A 6,760-nucleotide genomic window follows, 5' to 3' on the forward strand; every position below is an offset into this window, starting at 1 on the left:
CAATGGTCATAAGTGTGAAAAACGGTCATAATTTTTCAGGGCCGCTGTCACTAAATGAACGGTTGTAAGTCAAGGACTTACCTGTATTTATGACGGTGTCCTGGGGTCATGTAATCAATTTTTGCAACCTTCTGATCAGCAAGGTCAGTGGGGGAGCCCAGATTCACTTAACAACCGTGTTGCTAACTCGTAAAATGGAGCAAAATTCACTTAACAAATGTCTCACTTAGCGACAAAAATTTGGAGCTCAATTCTGGTCATAAGACGAGGATTATGCCTCCATAGCCAGTGTCCCTATATGTGACACCAGACTGCCTCCCGTCTACTACTGTGGCAGGCGATGGGACTTTTCATTCTCCGCAGAGATGCGCTGGAAGGGTTTGTTCATTGATCTCTTATTTCATATATCGAATGTCTACGTCGCGCGTCTCATGCTCAGGCGCAACGCAAAAAAAAAAATCAGAAATGAACAAGGAACGAAATAAGTTAGGAACCCGTTCCGAAAAGGCTGCCCAAATTCCTCATCGTGAAAAGTCAGTTTTCCCAACCATTCACGGTTTACGCTAACCAGGGATTCCGAGGGTCGAAATCCATCCTATCAAGATGCCCCAGCCAAGATGGGAAGATTTGGCATAAAGCAGCCGTCCCCAAACTTGGCAACTTTAAGGCTTGGGGGACTTCAACTCCCAGAATTCCCCCAGCCAGCATGGGGAATTCTGGGAGTTGACGTCCCCAAGTCTTAAAAGTTGCCAAATTTGAAGACCTCAAAAGTATAAAGCAATTCTTTTTCTTCTTTTTTTTTTAACGACAATTTTATTAATCGATGCTATAACCTAGGAAAAAATGCAAAAGCAGAAAAGAAGGAAAAATAGGGAAGGGAAAAGAGTGGAAAAGAAGAGGGAAAAAAGAAAGAAAAGGGAGTCTTCCAACTCCCTGGAACAGGGATGTGTCCTGCGGGCCAGATCCAAGCACCCCTGTGGGCCGGGTGCGGCCCGCGGGCCTTGAGATTAAGGCCCGTGGGCCACATCCGGCCCACAGAGGTGTTTAGGTGTTACCCACAGGGCCATCCTGGCAACTGCAAAGGACTGGCCCACGATACCTCTGCCAGTGATAATTGAGCCCCCCCCCCCCGCTCCATTTTTGCTGGTAGAGGGCTGCAGAAGACCATCACGGCCGAAAATGGGGCATGGGGGGGGGGATGTGCAGCCCCCTCGGGCTCCGTTTTCGCTGGCAGAGGGATAGCAAAACAAACTGAAAGCAAAACCAAAGGAGAAAAAGTTTCCCCTTTTGCATTTGAGCATCCAAGAAGGGAGGAAGGGAAGGAGGAAGGACAAAGAGAAAGAAGGAAAGAGGGGAAGTGAGAAGGAAGGAAAAAGAAGGAAGGAGGGGAAGGAAGAAGAAAGGAGAAGGAAGAGGGAAGGAAAGAGAAGAAAAGGAAGGAAGAAGAAAGGAGAAGAGGGAAGGAAAGAGAAGAAAAGGAAGGAAGAGGGAAGGAAGGAAGGAAGAAGGAAGGAAAAGGAAGGAAGGAAGTCATAACGAGAGTGAAGGAAGTCCCGCCTTAGCACTTGGCCACCATAGGTGCCCCCCGCCCAACACGAGGGATGGCGAGCTGGCTGGGGAATTCTGGGAGTTGAAGTCCACCAGGCTTAAAGTTGCCACAGTTGCTCCAGAGAACATCTCAAAAGCAAAATCGATGGAGGAAGCTGGATTCCCTTAACAACTCTGTGATTCGCTCACGTCACAACTGCAAAGATCCGCTTCACAGGCGCGGCAAAAATCGGACGCTGCTCACTTAACAACCCCTTTGTTTACCATAGAAAATCTTGCGCCCCGATGTGGCACACAGAATTATTTTTCAGTTCAGCAGAGAATTCCCCCGTTGTTGCCTGGATCGGCATAATTCTGCTTACAGCTTACTCCTTGAGTAGCTCCTTGCTTGGTGGATGGAGAGAGAGAGATGGTGAGAGAGAGATGGGGATGGAGAGAGAGAGAGAGATGGGGGAGGGAGAGAGATGGAGAGAGAGAGATGGGGATGGAGGGAAGGAGAGATGGAGAGAGAGAAATGGGGATAGAGAGAGAGATGGAGAGAGAGAGATGGGGATGAGGAGAGAGGGAGAGATGGAGAGAGAAAGAGATGGGGATGGAGAGAGGGAGAGAGAGAGAGAGAAATGAAGAGAGGGAGAGATGGAAGAGAGATGGGGATGGAGGGAAGGAGAGATGGAGAGAGGGAGATGAGGGAGAGAGAGAGATGGAGAGAGAGAGATGGGGATGGAGGGAAGGAGAGATGGGGAGAGAGATGGGGATGGAGTGAGAGAGATGGAGAGAGAGAGAGAGAGATGGGGATGGAGAGAGATGGGGATGGAGAGAGAGAGAGATGGAGGGATGGAGAGAGAGATGGGGATGGAGAGAGAGATGGAGGGAGAGATGGAGAGAGAGAAAGATGGGAATGGAGAGAGAGAGATGGAGAGAGAGAGAGATGGAGAGAGGGAGATGGGGATGGAGGGAAGGAGAGATGGAGAGAGAGATGGGGGAGGGAGAGAGAGATGGAGAGAGAGAGATGGGGATGGAGTGAGAGAGATGGAGAGAGAGAGATGGGGATGGAGAGAGAGATGGGGATGGAGAGAGAGAGAAAGATGGCGGGAGGGAGAGATGGAGAGAGAGAGAGATGGAGAGAGAGATGGGGGAGAGTGGAGTGGGAGATAAGCAAAGGATTTTCTGGTAGGGGGCGAAGAGCAGAAGAGAAGGGGGGACATAAGATCAGCGAAGATGGAAGGAGGATCTTCTACCCTTGAGTTGGGCTGAATGGCGCTGCTGATGACCTCTGGCAGGACAAACACAGCCCCAGGCTCGGGGGTGGGGGGGGTCTCCATATCGGAAAATCTGGGGGACCCCCTTGTCACTGATACACCCTGGAGAGGGAGCGTAATAAATCTTGGCTGCTGGTGGGGGAAGAAAAGATGAATTATTTGAAACCATTTGAATTTCTTGCAGACCAGGGCCCCCGTTTCACATGACCCTCCTTCTCAAGATCCTCCAGCCCATTGGGGGAGGGGAGAGACACGAAATCTGTGAGGGCAAAACTATGGCACCCGTGCCACAGATGGCGCACAGAGCCCTCTCTGTGGGCACGGGAGCTGTCGCCCCAGCTCAGCTCCCCTGCGCATGCATGCGCGCCTCCCACAGCCCAGCTGGTCTTCGGGTCTCCGCTGCGTATGCTGGAGATGCAGGGGGTGAGGGCTTGCGCACTCATGGTGGGGTGGGGGGAAGCAGGGGGAGTAGGAGGTGTGGCGCCCCCCCCCCCCCCCGCACAGCCTGTTATTGGTTCCATGAGGCTTCAGGGAGGCCTATTAGGGGTGTGGGAGGTGCAGCATGTATGCGCAGGGGAGCGGGGAGCAGCCGGGGGTGTCGCGCATTGTATTAGGGGTTGCTTTTGGCTTTATGCTGGGGTGTCGCACGGACATTGCATTATGAGTGGTGCTTTCGGCACGCAACGACCAAAAAGGTTAGCCTGCACTGCACTGTCGCATGCAACGCACCCTTGCTGGAACCTTTTTTTTGGGGGGGGGGAATCTGTTCCCCAAAGTTGGCTTGTCTTTCATGACTGTTAAGACTGCCCTCCTTGGTTTTTCAGAATGGTCTCCCCTGCCACGGACTTGCTTTACGTCCGCCAGTTTGCCAACCGTTTGTCCCCAGGACAGACGGTCCCAGGTGCTCTTTAAAGCAGCTATGTCGGCAGCCAAGTCGGCAAACCGGCAACCCACCCCGGAAACTCTCCTACCCCTGTCGGGGGTGAAGCTGCACAGTCTGCCCTGCTACAGACTTGCTTTACGTTCGCCACTTTGCAAATTGTTGGTCCCGAGGACAGCCAGGTGCTCTTTAAAGCAGCCGTGTCGGCAGGCAACTTTGCAAACTGGGAACCCACCCCGGAAGCTCTCTTATCCCGGTCGGGGGTGAGGCTGCACAGTCTCCCCTGCCCCGGACTTGCTTTACGTCCGTCATTTTGCAAATTGTTGGTCCCAAGGACAGCCAGGTGCTCTTTAAAGCAGCCGTGTCGGCAGGCAACTTTGTAAACTGAGAACCCACCCCGGAAGCTCTCTTATCCCGGTCGGGGGTGAGGCTGCACAGTCTCCCCTGCCCCGGACTTGCTTTACGTCCGTCATTTTGCAAATTGTTGGTCCCAAGGACAGCCAGGTGCTCTTTAAAGCAGCCGTGTCAGCAGGCAACTTTGCAAACTGAGAACCCACCTCGGAAGCTCTCCTATCCCTGTTGGGGGGTGAGGCTGCACAGTCTCCCCTGCCTCGGACTTGCTTTACGTCCGCCACTTTGCAAATTGTTGGTCCCGAGGAGACAGCCAGGTGCTCTTTAAAGCAGCCGTGTCGGTAGCCAAATTTGCAAACCGGCGACCCACTCCAGAATCTCCCCTATCTCTGTGAGGTGAGGCTGCACAATCCCACCTGCCACGGACGTGCTTTACGTCCAGCGCCTTGCAAACCATTGGTCCCAAGGATAACCAGGTGCTCTTTAAAGCAGCCGTGTCCGGCAGCCAACTTTGCAGATCAGGAACCCACCCCAGAATCTCTCCTGACTCTCTGGGGGTGCGGCTGCAGAGTCTATCCTGCCACGGGGTTTGCTTTCCATTTGTCCTGAGGACAGCCGGTCCCAGGTGCTCTTGAAAGCAGCCGTGTCCGGCAGCCAGCTTCGCAAATCGGCAGCCTATCCTTCCTCACCGTCTTGAGTTTGGATTGGAAGCAACCTCCTCAAAGACCCTGCCCCCCGAATCTTCCTCATCCTTCGGTGGGGGGGGGGAGTGAGTCCAGAGGGGGGCAACCGAGAGCGCCGGGTTCGAAAACGGGCAAAGAGGTTGAGTGCAAACTTCTGCAGCCGGGCGAACAGGACCGCTGCATCTGTTGAATTAGCACATCTCAATGGAATGGGGATTTGGTGGGGAAAATGTGTTTTGGTATGCTAGGAAACCAGCCTCGTGTGTGATGTCTTTGTGTGTGTGTGTGTGAGTGTGTGTGTGTGTGTGTGTGTGTACACATACATTTGTTAGGCTATCCAAAGCTCTGCCAGGAATTACCATGTATGACTATATTTGAAAGAAGAAGAAAAATCTATATATTTTTAAATACAGAACTGAATAGCTGTGTGCGCACCCTTGGAGTTTAATTCCCATTGTTCTGTAACCTTTCTCTGTTTGGTGGCTGTAATAAATATATATATATTGTTTGGGTCACTAGAGGATTCTGTTTTTAAAGTAAAGGTAAACATTCCCCTCGCACAGATGTGCTAGTCGTTCCCGACTCTAGGAGGCACTGCTCATCTCCGTTTCAAAGCCGAAGAGCCAGCGCTGTCCGAAGACGTCTCCGTGGTCATGTGGCCGGCATGACTCAACTCCCGAAGGCGCACGGAACGCTGTTCCCTTCCCACCAAAGGTGGCTCCTATTTTTCTACTTGCATTTTTATGTGCTTTCAAACTGCTAGGTTGGCAGAAGCTGGGACAAGTCACGGGAGCTCACTCCGTTATGCGGCTCTAGGGATTCGAACCGCCGAACTGCCGACCTGTCTGATCGACAAGCTCAGCGTCTTAGCCACTGAGCACTCAAAAAGGGGAGGCTTTCTAGAAATCAAAAATAAAATACAGATAATTCTCAACATACAAGTTCCCTTAGCAACTATCTGAAGTTACAGCAGCACTGAATAAAGTGACTTACGGCCGCTTTTCACACTTACGACCATTGAAGCATTCCCGTGGTCACAATTCAGATTTTTGGCAAGTGGCTCCTATTTATGACGGCCGCAGTGTCCCGGGGTCACGTGATCCCCTCCTGTGACCCACTGACAGGCAATGGGGAAGCCGTATTCACTTAACAACCGCGTGACTAATTTAACAACTGCAGTGATTCACTTAACAACGGGGACCAGAAAGGTGGTACAATGGGATAAAACTCAACTGTCTCACTTAGCAACAGAAATGCCAGGCTCCATTGCGGTCGCAAGTTGAAGACTAGGTATAGGCTGCAGAATGCAGAATAAGAGAGTTGGAGGGACCTTGGAGGTCTTCTAGTCCAACCCCATGCTCGAGCAGGGGAGCCTGTGGCAGGGGTATCCAATCTTGGCCGATGGAAGACCTGTGGACTTCAATTCCCAGAATTCCCCTGTCAGCAGGTCTCCAATTTGGCTACTTTAAAGCTTGTGGACTTCAACTCCCAGAATTCCCAGCTGGCAGATCTGCAAACATGGTCACTTTTAAGACTTGTGGACTTCAACTCCCAGAATTCCACAGTCAGCAAGTCTCCAATTTGGCTACTTTAAAGCTTGTGGACTTCAACTCCCAGAATTCCCAGCTGCTAGAGCTGCAAACATGGCCACTTTTAAGACTTGTGGACTTCAACTCCCAGAATTCCCAGCTGGTAGAGCTGCAAACATGGCCACTTTTAAGACTTGTGGACTTCAACTCCCAGAATTCCTCAGCCAGGAATTCTGGGAGTTGAGTTTGAGTTTAGTTTATTATATTTCTATGCCGCCCTATTCCCCGGAGGGGACTCACTCCTCTTAAAACATATTGGCTGGGGAATTCTGGGAATTGAAGTCCACACGTCTTAAAGAGTAGCCACGTTTAAGAAACATGGAACATGGCTAAACCATCTTAGGCTGTTCCAGCAGTGGCCGCTGGGGGGGAAAAAATGGCATTTTCTCAAAAAATCATATCTGAGCTATAATATTGACGGCTTCCCTTCCTCCCGCCGAAACAATAGCC

The sequence above is a fragment of the Thamnophis sirtalis genome, unplaced genomic scaffold (genome assembly GCF_051295495.1).
Source record: "Thamnophis sirtalis isolate CommonGarterSnake01/CBP01778 unplaced genomic scaffold, rThaSir2_p1.2 scaffold_7, whole genome shotgun sequence".
Classification (NCBI taxonomy): domain Eukaryota; kingdom Metazoa; phylum Chordata; class Lepidosauria; order Squamata; family Natricidae; genus Thamnophis; species Thamnophis sirtalis.